This window comes from Chiloscyllium plagiosum, unplaced genomic scaffold (assembly GCF_037043375.1).
Source record: "Chiloscyllium plagiosum isolate Xiang-an unplaced genomic scaffold, Cpla_swu_hap1 HiC_scaffold_1, whole genome shotgun sequence".
NCBI lineage: Eukaryota > Metazoa > Chordata > Chondrichthyes > Orectolobiformes > Hemiscylliidae > Chiloscyllium > Chiloscyllium plagiosum.
Genome location: NW_028270139.1, coordinates 130,411,440 through 130,428,951, shown reverse-complemented (window position 1 = coordinate 130,428,951; position 17,512 = coordinate 130,411,440). Strand labels below are relative to the sequence as shown.

Below are 17,512 nucleotides of genomic sequence, written 5' to 3'. Positions count from 1 at the left end.
CCACCCTCTGAGTAAAGAACCTGCCTCTGACATCTGTCCTAAATCTCTCACCCCTCAATTTGCAGCTATGGCCCTTCATACAAGCTGACGTCATCATCCTAGGACAAAAGACTCTCACTGTCCACCCTATTTAATCCTCCGATCATCTTGTATGTCTCTATTAAATCCCCTCTTAGCCTTCTCTCCAATGAGAACAGACCCCAGTCCCTCAGCCTTTCCTCATAAGACCTTCACTCCAGACCAGGCAACATCCTGATATGGAAGGAAACGTTATGGGAAGGAAATTTTTGTGATCTTCTAGAACAACTTGTAAAGATCTGACCAGATGGATCACTCACTGTAAGCTTTCCTAAACTATGTTTTTTTTTCGAGTCTGGATGGTTTTGCTACTGATGGAATAACCTCTTTGAATCATGACAGGAATATTCTTTTATTAGTTTCCTTTCCTGTACTGAACTGCCTATGCTCCATTCAGCACCTTGCCTCAAGGCTGCAGCTTTAAGACCCTGCAAGCAGTTGTTGGTGAGGATCAGATGAAGTAGGTGCTTGAGAAGGCTTGTCACCCATTCAATGGTACTCCAAGTGGTGCCTCTCTATATATTACACAGCACTAGGTCCATCTGTCTCATATGCTTGGTAAGGAGAGGGCACAAATTCGACACAATTAGGTAAAGAATTATAGCAAACTTTAGAGGGAGAATGTACAGGGGGTGGTTTGAATGTGAAATTTTGTGTCAATATTATTTAAAGCAGAGGACAAACTTTTAAAATATTGAATTAGCTACTAGCCTTAAATAGACTGCTAGGGAGGAACGAAGAGGGTGAATTGCATTTTGCTTTACCACTGAATGTCTGTTGCATTCCCCCCGTGGCTCAGTGTGGCAAAACAATGATGCAACAGCAGGGAAACTGACTCTCCACAGATGCTGCCAGACTTGCTGAGTTTCTCCAGCGCTTTCTGCTCTTATTTCAGGCCTCCAGCATCCGCATTTCTTTGCTTTTATTAGCAGCGATGTGTATTCGTGTCTCTCGATGGACATCATGCTACAGAACTTGGCCCATCAAGTGGCTGCAGTCTCTTTCTTAGAAGCAAGAATGCCGCTAGCAGATGCAGCCTTCTCCCCTCTGAGTGAACCAGCAGGTAGCTGCAGTGTGATTGACAGCGCTGGTGACGTCGGTGCCGTGGCGCTGTGCTCCCTGTTCCTCTTGCTGCTTCAGCCTGGCTTCATTTTCTACCCCGCAGAGAAAGGGACTAAGACCGGGCAGTTTCCAGCTCGGATAGAAACCCGGACAGTGTCTCCAGTAAGGGAGCGAGCCGCCTCCTGCCCTGGCAAATGCCAAATCCACACCGGACCCAGCGCCACCCCAGCAATGGGCTTGTTTTAATGGTAAGTTTAATTTCCCATTACATGCCGGAGAATGAATTATTGACATCTCGCCCAGTTCTTTCTTCGAAGGCATTTTCCTGGAGCGTTTTCAGTTGACAAGGAGCGATGCCGTGTGTTGATTACAGAATTTGCTGTGTAAAGCAGTCTTGTAAAAACAGAATTACAAATGCATTGGAAACAGGAGAGGAATCCACACAATCGGTCCTGGTTAATGGGAGGGATGGAGTAGAACGTGTATTCGCTCCACACTTTGTCTTTGTCTCCACTTAATTACCGAACGTGTTCCTGTTGGTACCTGGGTCTGTGCACAGAATAGCTGAGCTTCACCATACGTAAAGTAGAAGAGCATGAATAATAGATCGATGCAGGTGCAGTATGATCTGCAGTCTTTGTGTACGTACATTTCGTCAACAAATCGACTGCATTCACTGGTAAGTTTCTCAGGTACGGTTATCGCTCATAGGGCATGGTTTCTGCCATTTCATAACTGGTGGTGCTGATCCCAAACTGATCTTAACCTGCAAAATCTACGTATAATATACAGGATGGTGGAGTATAAACTAACTAGGTATATGTGAACGAATGCATCTAGAAACACAATATATGCTTCTGTACGCTGTAATGCTGTGTGCCTGTTTTTTAAGGGGTGGTGGGGGGGTGGGCGGTAGATCGGAGGTAGTGGAGCTGGAGGCAGGTGTTTTATGAAGGAAATTACTAAAGGACATTAGGATACAACTGAGATGAGGGAACATCCCATGAAAGATAATGGTTATGGTTCAGCAGAATCCCCGAGGTGGGATTGCTGACTTCCCACAACATATAAGAGGTCACTGAGAAATCAAATAGGAAATTGAGAAGAAACGTCCTTTCCCAGAGAATAGTGAGAATGTGAAATTTGCATCACAGAGGATACTTCAGGCAGATATTGTGGACATATTTAAGAGGAAGGTAAATACATGCATGAGGGAGAAATAAACAGAGGGCCCTGCTACTAGGGTTAGATGAGGAAGGATGTGAAGTGGATCAAGTGGAGGATAAACGCTGATAAGGACTGGTTTGGCAAAATGACATGTTTCTATGCTGCATATTCTGTGTAATTCGATGCAGTTTCTTGTCAGTGAAATATTTGGATTGATACAGGAGAGAAATGCTCTGGATATTGAAAATGCTAGAAAAGCTCATCAGATCTGACAGCCTCTGTGGAGAGAGAAATGGTGTTAACATTTCTGATCAGTGACTATTGAGCCAATAACCATAAGAATGAATCTTGAATGATCTGATGAAAGCTCATCAATCTGAAACATTAACTCTGTTTCTTTCCAATGACCTGATTCATCTTTCCTTCATTAGTGTCTTGAAAAGAACAAATAACATGAGTTTCTTTATTATTATGTGTTGAGCTCAAATAGGTGCGGTTGGAAAATCAATATGATATGATGTACTGGACAGGGAGCACCAATTGTTGCAACTATCCATGCTACCCCTGCAAGGCAGGTGTGGTACTACAGTACTCTGAAAGTTACTACCGGGTAATTAAAGTGGTTTGCAACAATACCATGACTTCACAGTTAGGTTTTTGCCATGTAATTGTTCTCATGCTCCTGTTATTCTTTGTATAAAAATTAGGCAACATGTGATACAATGCTAGTACTACTGTAATGTAACTGACTGAAATCAGCTCGATTTAGCTGCATCTGTCACATGGCATTCAGATTGACTGCCACATCATTGACAAATATCTTTATTTTTGTTCTCATGTGGGATGGGTGTCACTAGCTGAGCCAGAATTTATTGACTGTTCCTAAGTGCCCAGGAGAAGGTGGTGGTGAACTGCCTTCTTGAACCACTGTATCCCATATGCAGTAGGTAGACCCACAATGCTGTTAGCGAGGGAATTCCATGACTTTGACCCAGTGACACTGAAGGAACAGCAAAATATTTCCAAATGAGGATGGATGTTGAGTGGCTTGGAAGGGAACTTGCAGGTGGTGGTGTTCCCATGTATCTGCTGCTTGTCCTTTTGGATGGAAGTAGTGGTGGGTTTGGGAGATGCTATTGAAGGATCTTTGGTGAATTTCTACAGTGCATCTTTTAGATAGTACACACTGCTGTTACTGAGTGTCGGTGGTGGAGGGAGTGGATGTTTGTGGATGTGGTGCCAATCAATGGACTGCTTTATCGTGGAGGATATCAAGCTCGTTGAGTGAAGCTGCACTAATCCAGGGAGTCTACATTACTCTCCTGATTTGTGCCTAGATAGTGAATAGGCTTTGGAGAGTCAAGAGCTGAGTTACTTGCTGCAGTATTCCTAGCCTTTGACCTGCTTTCATAGCCACTGCATTCACATGGCGAGTGCAGCTGAGTTTCTGGTCAATGGCAACCCCCATGATGTTGATAGTGGGGGATTCAGTAATGGTAACACTGTCTTAAAATCAACTAGGAGAAAGTGAGGACTGCAGATGCTGGAGATCAGAGCTGAAAAATGTGTTGCTGGAAAAGCACAGCTGGTCAGGCAGCATCCAAGGAGCAGGAGAATCGACATTTCGGGCATAAGCCCTTCTTCAGTCCTGAAGAAGGGCTTATGCCCGAAACATCGATTCTCCTGCTCCTTGGATGCTGCCTGACCAGCTGTGCTTTTCCAGCAACACATTTTTCAACACTATCTTAAAATCACGCATCTGAACTTCTGATTACATTATAATGGGGAGAAAATTCAGAAGTCTGAAGTGCAAAGAGGCTTGGGATTTCTAGTCCGGGATTCTCTCAAGGTAAACTTGCAGGTTGAGTCAGTAGTTAAGAAGGCAAATGCAATGATGGTATTTATTTTGAGAGGACTTGAATATAAAACCAGGGATGTACTTCTGAGGCTCGATAAGGCTCTCGTTAGACCACATTCGGAGTGTTGTGCATTGTTTTGAGCCCCATGTCTCAGGAAGGATGTATTGGCCCTGGAGTATGTTCGGAGGACATTCACGAGAATGGTCCCAGGAATGCAAAGCTTAACATATGAGGAATGTTTGAGGACTCTGGGTTTATACTTGATGGAGTTTAGAGTAATGAGGGGGGAATCTAATTGAAACATACAGAATACTGACTGGCCTGGACAGAGTAGCTGTTGGGAAGATGTTTCCATAGTAGGAGAGACTAGGACCTGAGGGTTTGGCCTTAAAGGGAAGAACTTTTAGAACAGAGAAAAGGAGAACCTTCTTCAGCCAGAGAGTGGTGAATCTATGAAATACACTGCCACAGAAGGCTGTGGAGGACAGGTCATTGAGTATATTGAAGACTGAGATAGGTAGGTTCTTGAGTATCAAGAGGATCAAGGGTTAAGGGGAAAAAGTGGGAGAATGGGATTGAGAAACCTATCAGCCATGATTGAATGGTGGAGCAGATTCGATGGGCTGAATGGCCTAATTTCTGCTCCTGTGTCTTATTGTCTACGGTCCATTCTGTTGTGGGCTTGTTGAGGACAGTATTGTATCTTGGTGGCTGTAGTCAGAATACTAAGTTCGCTCACTGAGCTTGAACATTTGTTTTCAGATGTTTCGTCACCATACTCGGTAACATCATCAGTGAGGGTCTGGGCAAGATGAGCTCCTACATGGAGAAATTATGATTGAATGCAGGGTTACGCAGTGACATTAACGGTTTGCCTTAGGAATTTTAATTCAAATCCATAATACAGAACCTTTTCATTTATCATTAATTGGAATTAAATAGTGAATTTCACAATTGCTGGTTTGGACATAGAAAATATTGTCCTGCTGTGGCGGGAGTGCCTATTGATTAAGGCTAAGGCATGTTATCAAGGCTTCATATTGAGAGCTTTAATCTACAACTAACTGTGCAGCATCGGAACTGAATCTTAATTGATTCAGACAATGGGTGTCTGAAACAGGAGGTGTTCAACTTCCATGAATGAGCCTAAACATGATGAACACAAAATGAAAAAAGGTTTTTGATTGTGATTGTGAGTTTATCTCATGATAAGCTACTATTATTTAACGAATTTTGAGCCTCCGTTGGAGTACTGAGTAATGCTTTAAGTGAAGAATCACAAAATTTGTTGATCATCATTTACACAAAACAATCAGCAATAGAATAGTTGAATGAAGCTGTCACCAACCTCCTTTAATCCAATATTAAAAATAATCCGACAAGTCTTCGGGTTGTAATTAACAACTGCATTATTACTGCTAATCCTCAAAAAGAAAATCAGCAATTTCCTTTGTTCTATTTAACATGCATCATGCCTTTTATTTGCAATAACATGTCAGGAAAGAGATCACCCAACAGTGGTATGGCATTCAACTGGAAATGACAGCGCATCTCAGTAAATTTGAGGTTATAATTCAATCATTATGTTATGATGGTAAACACACTATTCAAGGCTCACTCATGGATTTTGACTTGTGAATATTTCAATTCAGTTACTTTGTTGAAAAAGACCTGCTGAGATTTTCCAGCATTTTCTCTTTTGGTTTCAGATTCCAGCGTCCGCAGTAATTTGCTTTTATTAAATATATTGCGATTTGGTCCTCAAAATGTAGTTCTTCCTTTGTCGGGTCTTCAGTTTCATGAGATGGTACTTTGTAGGTACTTTGTAACTTGTTAGTTCCTTCTGTGTTAAACATTACCTCCTGTAGCTCAGGGGCCTTATTCTGGCACACTTTGCCACATTTAGCAGATGAATACATGGGTTGAGAAGGTGCAGAATTGCTAACCTCTGTTTTCTCCTGGTTCTGTTCTCATCCAGCTGTGCTTTCTGTTTTGCCTCACCGCTTTCAATCCCCATTCAGGCAGTCAGCCTCCAGAGGTCATTGCCAGCGGCGTCTGTCTCCCAGTGTGTCAATGTCCTCCATTTTCATATTGTGATGATCCGAGCTGACTGTAATACAGGTCGTTCTGCTATAACACCCATTTTGTTAACGCAAATTCACTGCTATAACACCCATTTTGTTAACGCAATTCATCATTCAATTGATGAATTGAAGACGTCTTAAAGCGCAAACCTTTAAGACGTGTTTTGGCTGTAATGCGATTACATTGTCAAGACTTTCAGCACTATTTCTAAAACGTGATTTTTCTATAATGCAAGGTTGCACAAGAATGCAACCATCATGTTATATAAAAACTACCTGAACTGTCCAAGTCAGATCCCAGAATAAAACCTGCTGTGGTGGTGTATTAGATTTACAGTTGGTTAGATTAGATTAGATTAGATTACTTACAGTGTGGAAACAGGCCCTTCGGCCCAACAAGTCCACACCGACCAGCCGAAGCGCAACCCACCCATACCCCTACATCTACCCCTTACCTAACACTACGGGCAATTTAGCATGGCCAATTCACCTGACCTGCACATCTTTGGACTGTGGGAGGAAACCGGAGCACCCGGAGGAAACCCACGCAGACACGGGGAGAATGTGCAAACTCCACACAGTCAGTCGCCTGAGGCGGGAATTGAACCCGGGTCTCTGGCGCTGTGAGGCAGCAGTGCTAACCACTGTGCCACCGTGCCGCCCACATAATAATAGTCAGTCACTGAACATACCCGTACTAGGCTGACAATGTTCTTTTCATACAAGGCCACAAGTTTATTCCACTAAAACAAATAAAAGCTACATATATATGGATACAAAATCAGAAATTGTTTGAAAAACTCAGCAGATATGGCAACACCTGGAGAGAAAGCAGAGTTAACATTTCAGGTCCCTCCTTCAGAACAAAACAATTCTGATTTTGTTTCTGATTTCTAGCATCTGTAGTTTTTTGGTTTTTGTTTGGTAAACATGTATATATATCAGTAAGTAAGAAGAAAAGCTACCTATTAACAACAAAAAAACTAATGTGGAATTTTCCAATCCCTTCAGCAATATAAACAATGCCAAAAGTGTTGGTAAAATGTGGCGAAAATGGAAACATCAGATTCTTAATGTTGAGAGAATAAATTCTAACTCTATTGAGTGGGAGTTACCTGACCTCCATACATTTGCACCTCGTGAAAAGCTAAATTTGCCTCATTTCTGTGCAGTTCACAATTCTCTCTTTTCATGAGAAATTAGATGGTACAATTCCCAAGCTGGAAGTCAAAGCAGTTACCAGGCGGAATGAGTTTGACATTTGCTTCACCAAGCCTTCGGACAATTCCATCTTCACCATCATTTTGCTGTTTCCTTCACGGACACCACTCGTTTCCAACCTTCTTCTGCCTATTGCCAAACAACTAGTGTCACCACCTCGTCTGAACTGCTTTTACACCAACTCACGCATCTCTTCAGCACTTCAGGCTTCACTTTGGAGCTTATCGATACTTATGCCTTACGTTCTTCTGCCAGGTATTTTGCTGGCAAGGACGCCCATCTATCTCATGCATCTACTCAGGACGCATCATATTATTGTTAGTTAACTTTTTTAACACTCACTCACTTAGTTTGAGGCTGCCGTGCTCTGCAGCTTGCATTGCTTTTGAGTGCTAAGAGAGAGATAGGAAACCTTTCATGGTTGGGTGCTTTAGAACAGTAAAGGGGCAGACCAGTTGTTCTTGCAATGAGACAAAGGAAAGGATTCGGTATAATGGAAGTGGGCGGGGAGAGCCGTTAGTCCTGATGCTTGAGCAAGGCGGGAAGTGAGTAAGTGGGAAGTGTAGGCAACTGCAGGGTTAGTACTGTAGTTTGTGAGGATGAGGTGGGTGAGAACAGTTGAGTGAGCATGATGCAGCCTATAGCAAGAGTCCATGAGCCTCAGTAAGGTGAGTGTGCAGTAGCAGAGTTAGAGTGAGTGTTTTTCCTGTGAGTATGATGTAGCAGAGGGAGGATGGTAGCATTTACCCTTTAGGAGCACAGAAGACCATTAACATTTTCTCTTATTGCCATGCATTGAGTTTTGCTCAAGTAGCTACACTACCCCAAGTCACTATCCTTGGCCTCCTTTGCCAGTGAGCAGAAAAAAAGCACTGCCCTTTTTCTCATCATGCTGTCCACTAAGGCCTCCAGGTCCCTGTTAGTGAACCAAGGAGCTAACTTGCCTTTATGGGCCATTTTGTTGGGGATAACAATACGGGACAAGTGTGAAAGGCAGTCTCATGCGATCATGTGGTAGGAGAGTTGGACATGCTCACTGCTGCTAACATTTTTGTACACTATGTAAATGCTGCAGAGCATGGATGTAAGTATGATGCCAGCAGTGATTAGAATGTCACAAAGTGTTAGCAACAGTGAGCACGCCTGACTCTCCTGCCACATGATTTCATGGCGTAGGAGAACCCAGTTGTTTAATTAATTAGGGAAAGTGTGTAGGGAAAAACGGGCAATTGTTTTACACAGAGAGTGTTTGGTGGTAGAATAAACATCCAGGGGGAGTGGTGGATGTGGACACAGTTACAACATTTAAAAGACATTTAGATAAGTACATGAAGAAGAAACATTTGGAGGGATATGGGCCAAGCACACATATGTGGGGCTAGTTTAGTTTGAGATTATGATCGGCATGGATTCGTTTGATAGAAAGGTTTGTTTCTGTGCCGTATGACTCTATGATTGTGTGAGAAAGGTCAAAATGGATTATTAATCTAACCTGAAAAACACTTTGCCATAAAATGGGAATAATTTGTTCTCTAGAATCAACTTTTTTCCCAGCAATATCCATTTTCAGGTACTCAATCTGAAAGAAATGTCACTCCGATTAAATTTCTTATTCAACTGACTTGTTCCAGTTTTCTCTTTTGGAATACCGAGACAGTCCCAAGATACATTTTTTAGTTTGGGTGGCATGAATCTGTTTTCTATTCTCATAGCTTCTGGATTTCTTTACAGACTCTCAGACTTAAAGACTTCACAAACTAACCTGCCCTTCTGCTAAAATGGAACAGTTCTCCTGACCTGTAGCAATATGAAAGAATGAAACTGAAACCTAGTTCTTCTGAACTGAGCTTAAACTAACCTACCAGCATCTCCAATCAGTTTTTCCGCGTGCCATAAACTCAGTTGTGTAAATATTTCATCAATTCATATCCAGACATTACAGGGAACTTTTAAATTCACATGCTGACTTGGAAATTTTTAAAAATGTTTTTGAGTTCTTAAAAAAAAACAATTTCCTTCATAGAACTGAAACCAAAATCCATCTAGCTCTATTTTAAAAGTCTGTGTTCCCAAGTGATAATTATATATATTAAACACCAGTATAACAGCATCTTGTTAAAGGTGTCCCTGTAATGGAGGAATGGGTATCTAGCAGGTCATGATCCAGTGCCAGTGCACTCTGCAGAGTGTTTTTAGACAAACAGCTAATGAACATGTCATGAATGTTGAAATGAGCATGCTCCAGAATATTAGAATTGGTGACCTCCACCTACAAAGAAATGCTAAGGATACAGTGACAATAGAAATTGTTCAGCCTTTTCTCTTGCCTAGTATACCTTGTGCTGATCTCACCACGATAGAAGAATGCACTGAGATCAGGCAAAGCAATTTCGCAGTTTAATAGTTTTGGGAGGCTGCTGTTGCACAACATTCTCGTACTCAGCTTAGACATAACAGCACAGAAATTTGGGATGTGAGGAGCACTTCCGGGTTGGCAATCAGGAATAGTGGCGTGCCGAAGGGATCAGGACTGGGCCACAACGATTTATTCTATATATGAGGAAAGTGAAAGTATTATTGCCACCTTGGTGGATGACATGAAAATAGATGGGAAGACAGGTGGTGAGGATGATGCAGAGAGTCTGCAGAGAAATATATGCAGGGTATGTGATTGGGCAGAAACTTGACAGATGGAATATAATGTATAGGAATGTGAGGTTATGCACTTTGGCAGTCAAAGTAGAACTGTTGAATATTATTTAAATGAAGAAATACTGCAGAAAGTTACAGAACAGAGGGATTTAGGAGTCCTTGTCCATGAGTTACAAAACATTAGCATCTAAACTCAGCAGTAATAGGGAATGCAAATGGAATGTTGCCATTTACTTCAAAAGCAAAGGAGCATAAACGTAGGGAACTATATGAGACTACAACTGAAATCTGAACAGTTTTGATCCCAAATTGTAAGGAAAGATATACCGGCATTGGAGGCACTCCAGAGAAGGGTCACTAAAACAGGTATAGATAAATCTGAGGTGTTGCCTTTTGGAAAGGCACATTATGGCAGGATTTATACACTTAATGGTAAGGTCTTAGGGAGTGTTGCTGAACAAAGAGACCTTGGAATGCAGGTTCATAGTTCCTTGAAAGTGGAGTAGCAGATAGATAGGATAGTGAAGAAGGTGTTTAGTATGCTTGCCTTTATTGGTCAGTGCATTGAGTATGGGAGTTGGGAGGTCATATTGCAGCTGTACAGGACTTTGGTTAGGCCACTTTTGGAATACTGTGTGCAATTCTGGTCTCCCTGCTATAGGAAGGATGTTGTGAAACTTGAAAGCATTCAGAAAAAGATTTACAACAATGTTACCAGGGTTGGAGGATTTGAGGTACAGGGAGATGCTGAGTAGGCTGGGGCTATTTTCTCCAGAGTATCAGAGGCTGAGGGGTGACCTTATAGAGGTTTATAAAATCATGAGGTGCATTGATAGGGTAGACAAGTTTTTTCCCTGGGGTGAGGGAGTCCACAACTAGTGGGAATAGGTTTAAAGTGAGAAGGGAAAGATATAAAAGGGACCAAAAGGGCAACTTTTTCATGCGGAGGGTGGAATGCGCTGCCCGAGGAAGTGGTGAGGGCTTGTATAATTACAGCATTTAAAAGGCATCCGGATAGGTTTTTGAGTAGGAAGGGTTTAGAGGGATATGGACCAAATGCTGGTAAATGGGACTAGATTAGGTTAAGATATCTAGTCAGCATGGATGTGTTGGACCAAAGGGTCTGTTTCAGTGCTGTACATCTCTGACTCTGCGGAGGGCCTGTCTTATGAGGAGATGTTAAGTATGTTTGGTTGGACCTTGTTGGGATCAGAAGAGTGACAGCAGACCTTATTGAAACATACAAGACGTTTTGGGGATTTGGCAGGGTCAGTGAGGAAAAGTGTTCCTCCTTATAGGAGAGTCTAGGACCAGAGGATATAATCAAAAATAAATAATTGCACATTTAACACAGAGATGAGGAGGAATTTATTCTCTCAGAGGGTAGTGAATGTGTGGATTTCTTTACCGCATGAGGGCTGTTGAGGCTAGATTGTTCAAGAATGACAGATTGTTTAATAAGTAAGGGAATCAAGGGTTATGGGGAAAAGGTGTGAAAGTGGAGTTCAGGATGATGTGATCATTTGCAATTTCATTGAATAGTGGAGCTGTCCTGATGGGCTGAATAGCCTACTCCTTCTCCTCTGTCTTATATTCTTACGCTTTTACAATGTGTGATTTGATTGCAGCATCAATCGACAGATTGCTAATGAGATAGAGCTAGTGATGTCAAACCAAAAGCTGTCATTAGTCACGTGGTCTGCTGATCAGTGATGGTTTGGTTAAATTTTGACACTGATGATGAAACCAAACTCCTTACAACTGTGCCGAAAATGTGTTGCTGGAAAAGCGCAGCAGGTCAGGCAGCATCCAGGGAACAGGAGAATCGACGTTTCGGGCATAAGCCCTTCTTCAGGCCATTGCCCGAAGAAGGGGCTATGCCCGAAACGTCAATTCTCCTGTTCCCTGGATGCTGCCTGACCTGCTGCGCTTTTCCAGCAACACATTTTCGGCTCTGATCTCCAGCATCTGCAGACCTCACTTTCTCCTTACAACTGTGGGAGAGTCTGTCCAACTGCCGATGAAGCTATACTCAGTATGACATGTAAGAGCAGCAAATTGACATTGAACAGTTCTCAGGTGAGGACTTGGTGTACTTTAGTCTTAGATGTCAGACAGGCAGGGCTGAATAGCTTTCCATCAGTTCTGATAGATAAGTAGTCCCTCGGGTTCCTGGGAAGGCAGGTTTGTTATATGAATAGAAACTGGGCCGGTATTCACTGGAGTCTAGAAGACTTAGAGAGAGGACCTCATTGAAACACATTAAATTCTAACAGAGCTGGACAGACTGGATGCAGGGATGATATTTCCTCAGCCAGAGATCTGCAACAAGAAGACACAGCCTCAGGCTGCACAGTATGCATTTTAGACTGAGATTAGGATACATTTCTTTATCACAGAATGCTGTGGAGGTCGAGTCACTCAATATACTTAAGGAAGAAATAGATAGATAAAGGCGTCAAGGGGTATGGGGAGAGAACAGAAGCACGGCATTGATCACATTGAATGGCGGATTGGGCTAAATGGGCTGAGTGGCCAACTCTTGCTGTTATTTTCTTGCTGTATACCACCACCTGTAGATGAACTGAAGACATATGTCAGAAGCAAAGGGAAGAGTATGCCGAAGAGTGTCCATTTCAGATCACAACTCTGTTTGAACCCAATCTGAACTGCAAAGGGATTTGATGTGACCCTGTCACAGTTAAGCTCATCTATCATGCCCCCATTGAAAGAGCAGAGCACATTGAGCACCTTCATCGAGCAGCCCAGTTTGGCTGCAACTGAGTCAAGCTGCCTGTGCTCAGTGTGATTGAATCCCTTGGTTAAGTGGAACAAGGCAGGATATAATAGTCTCCTTCTCTTGCAGCTGCCTGAATGAGAAAATCACTTTGATTTTAGTTTTATTCATTCATGGACCATGGATGTCACTGGCTATGCCAGCATTTGTTGTCCTTATTCCCCAGAGGGCATTTGAGAATCACCACATTGCTATGGATCTGGGGTCACACGTAGGCCAGATCAGGTAAGGATAGCAGTTTCCTTGCCCAAAGGATATTAGTGAACCAGATAGTTATATTCTGACAATTAACAATGATTTCATGGTCATCATTAGCCTGTCAATTCCAAACTTTTGTTGACTACACCTTTCACCATCTGTTATGGCAGGATTCAAACCCAGGCATCCAGAACATTACCTGGATCTCTGGAGTAATAGTCTATGGATAATACCACCAGGCCATTGCCTCCCTAATTGTGTGTCTTGACATTACTTTGACACCTCCTATTAGCCCATGAAAACTGGTTTCTTGGAGCCCAGGCTAAACCTTCTTAGGAACTCCACTGCCTTTATAATACTTGTGGAGAATTAAATATTTAGGGACTAAACCCTGACTCAAAATCTGGAATGGAGTCCGAGGGAGGACTAATATCTAACTATGTAATCTTTCTGGCAACTCCTTCAACCAACCAATGCCAGACATAGTGCTTTGCATTCCTTTGCACTTGACCCTGATGTTTAGGAAGTCCACAATTCCCTGGTTTGTGCCTCCTCTTTTGCTGGAGTCAACACAACATGGGCAGCAGCAGTAATAAGTGTTACTAATAGAAGCAGAGTACTACACCTACTGGAGCTCTGGAGTAAAAACAGAAAGTGCTGGAGAAATTCAGCAGGTCTAGCAGCACCGGTGAAGAGAGGAACAAGAGTTATCATTTCTTATAGTCATAGTAATAGTGGTAAGCAGCATAAAAATAGACCCTTCGGTCCAACTCGCCCATGTCAACCACATAGCCTAATGTAGTCCCATTTACCAGCACTTCGCCCATTTCCCTCCAAACCCTTCCTATTCATACACTCATCCAGATGCCTTTTAAATGTTGTAATTGTACCAGCTTCCACCACTTCCTTTGGCAGCTCATTTCATACATGCACCACCCTTTGTCTGTAAAGGTTGCCCCTTAGGTCCCTTTTATATGTTTCCTCTCTCACCCTAAACCTATGCCCTGTAGTTTTGGACTTCCCCACCCCAGGGAAAAGACCCTGTCTATTTATCTTATCCATGCCCCTCATAATTTTATAAACCTGTACAAGGTCACCCTCTTCTTTGGAACTCTTCAATCAATTTAGATTCAAAATATTAAACCTGTTTTCCTTAGTTCCAAAGAAATATGCAAGCTGGGACAAAACACAAGAGAGCTATTAACAGAACCCCTGAGTTTTTTACCTACTGGGAGATTTCAGAGGAAGACTGGAATCAGACAATGAGGCATTTTTCACCTGAGGTATCTTAGCTTGGGTTGATAAATTAAAATAAATTAGAACAAAGACTATTGGACTTTGCTGCTATCATGAGCTTTGTACAACTAACAATTCCATTCCAAACAAAAAATGTCCATGACATTTCCAGTATCAGGATATTACCATCACTGGATCTGACCATCAGCAGATGTGACCCTCCAAACCACCTTCTCAACAAGGAGCAGCACTGACTGTGCTACAGATCATTCCCTGGCATGCCTCTGGGTTAGGATGCAGCTCCTGAAGGTTTTTCATTTGAGGTGCAAAGATTGTGCAGAAGTTTAGAACATAGAACATAGAAGAATACAGCGCAGTACAGGCCCTTTGGCCCTCGATGTTACGCCGATCCAAGCCCACCTAACCTACACTAGCCCACTATCCTCCATATGCCTATCCAATGCCCGCTTAAATGCCCATAAAGCAGGAGAGTCCACCACTGCTACTGGCAGTGCATTCCATGAACTCACGACTCGCTGAGTAAAGAACCTACCCCTAACATCTGTCCTATACCTACCACCCCTTAATTTAAAACAATGCCCCCTCGTAATAGCTGACTCCATACATGGAAAAAGGTTCTTACGGTCAACCCTATCTAAACCCCTAATCATCTTGTACACCTCTATCAAGTCACCCCTAAACCTTCTTTTCTCCAATGAAAACAACCCCAAGTGCCTCAGCCTTTCCTCATACGATCTTCCTACCATACAGGCAACATTCTGGTAAACCTCCTCTGCACCCGTTCCAGTGCCTCCACATCCTTCCTATAGTATGGCGACCAAAACTGCACACAATACTCCAGGTGCGGCCGCACCAGAGTCTTATACAACTGCAACATGATCTCAGGACTCCGGAACTCAATTCCTCTACCAATAAAAGCCAGTATGCCATATGCCTTCTTCACCGCACTATTTACCTGGGTGGCATCTTTCAAAGATCTGTGTACATGGACACCAAGATTCCTCTGCTCATCCACACTACCAAGTATCTGACCATTAGCCCAGTACCCCATCTTTTTGTTACTCTTACCAAAGTGAATCACCTCACATTTAGTTACATTGAACTCCATTTGCCACCTTTCTGCCCAGTTCTGCAGCTTATCTATATCCTCTGTAACCTGTCACATCCTTCCTCACTGTCAACAACTCCTCCGACTTTCGTATCATCCACAAACTTGCTCACCCAACCTTCTAGCCCCTCCTCCAGGTCATTTATAAAAATGACAAACAGCAATGGTCCCAAAACAGATCCTTGCAGAACACCGCTAGTAACGGCACTCCAAGATTAACCTTTACCATCAATTACTACCCTCTGTCTTCTTCCAGCCAGCCAATTCCTAATCCAAACCTCCAACTCACCCTCAATGCCATACCTCCGTATTTTTTGAAGTAACCTACCATGGGGAACCTTATCAAACGCCTTACTAAAATCCAAATACACCACATCTACCGCTTTCCCCTCGTCCACCTCCTTAGTCACCTTCTCAAAGAATTCAATAAGGGTTGTGAGGCACGATCTGCCCTTCACAAAACCATGCTGACTATCCTTGATCACATTATTCCTATCCAGATGTTCATAAATCCTATCCCTTACAATTCTCTCTAAGACTTTGCCCACAACAGAAGTGAGACTCACCGGCCTATAGTTACTAGGGTTATCCCTACTCCCCTTCTTGAACAAGGGAACCACATTTGCTAGCCTCCAGTCTTCTGGCACTATTCCTGTAGACAACAAGGATATAAAAATCAAGGCCAATGGCTCTGCAATCTCCTTCCTTTCTTCCCAGAGAATCCTAGGATAAATGCCATCAGGCCCAGGGGACTTATCTATTTTCACCCTTTCCAGAATTTCCAACACCTCTTCCCTACATACCTCAAAGCCATTCATTCTACTTAATTGTGACTCAGTATTCACATTGGCAATGGAATAGTGGAATGTACTTCAGCTTCCAGGAAGCAAGATTGACAAAAGGTTGACTGAGTTTGAGGCTAACATCTCTGTGATAGATCCTGTTATTTGAGTCAAGTGATTTGGTCTCATTAATTACTAGAAAGGTCCAACTGAGAAGACTCTAAATGCACTAAGGACTGCTTGAAGTAAAGCCAAACAGACTGCTAGGCTGTGCACCAACAAATATTGATTACAACTTTACCAGAACACCCAGATGTCTTTCAATACAGGGAATGTCAAGGGTGTATCTAATGGACTTAAAAAAAGCAGCAGGTCCATCAGCAAAGAAAACTGCTCCATTGCGAACAGAGGCAGGACAAATGATTACTGACTACCATAAGCAGTCAAAGAGATGTCTGGAATTGAGTTGTGCACTTGGAAGAACACATTTACTGAGGAAAATCCAGATGCCATAGTAGGTTTGTCTGTCATGGTAGAGCTGGATAGTGAATCTGCAGTGGAGGAGCTTGGCCTTTGGCAAAATTCCAGGTATGAATCTGTATCGTCTGATCTCATCCAGCACTGACGCAGGCATTCCTGCAGGATTTGCGTGTTTCTGCTGCAGGGAGAGTCAGTACTTCAGGAAATGTGTGTTGCAGAATTGTGAGCCTGCACAAAAAGAGCAAGAGGGACCTCAGAAATGATAACAACTCTTGAGCCATCTCCCTGTTGGACATCATGGGAAAGGCATTATCTGTGTTGCCCCTGGCTGAACACCTCTAAAGCAATAAATCCCTTGTGGTTTCAGAACTAGAAAATTGATGTCCAATGAATGTAACCTTCTCAAATCTCATGTTGTTTAGTGTATGAGTTGTTCTTACCTATCCTAAGGAGGTATATTTTGTTACTAAGAAGCTGAGTTGAAAGGCAAAACCCCACTAAAAAGTGTGCAACATTTTAAATAAAAAGGAAGATGAACTAAATTAGGAAGAATGAATTTTAAAAGGCAGGAAAAGTTACTCTTGAAAGTAAAAACTGAATTTATTGAAGACAGTTAGACACATAGTAAGAGCAGGTAGATAAATAAGAACAAAAATTGAAGTCATCACAAGTAAAACATTATACTGTACTATTCATTAAATTTGCTAGAGCCATAAAGAATGGTGTCTTCAAGATTTGAAGTAAGACTTTTGCTGCCATTTTCAGCT

At 42.5% G+C, this 17,512-nt stretch overlaps 1 protein-coding gene across 1 annotated transcript in view; it reads left to right on the top strand.

The window, feature by feature from the left end:
• The first annotated feature begins 1,158 nt into the window (after positions 1-1,158).
• LOC122564774 (mitogen-activated protein kinase 4-like) overlaps positions 1,159-17,512 on the top strand; it is a 98,098-nt gene continuing 81,744 nt past the window's right edge. The window contains exon 1 of the mRNA XM_043720029.2: positions 1,159-1,388. The gene's annotated coding sequence lies outside the window, so the exon portion shown is untranslated. The remainder of the gene's footprint in view (positions 1,389-17,512) is intronic.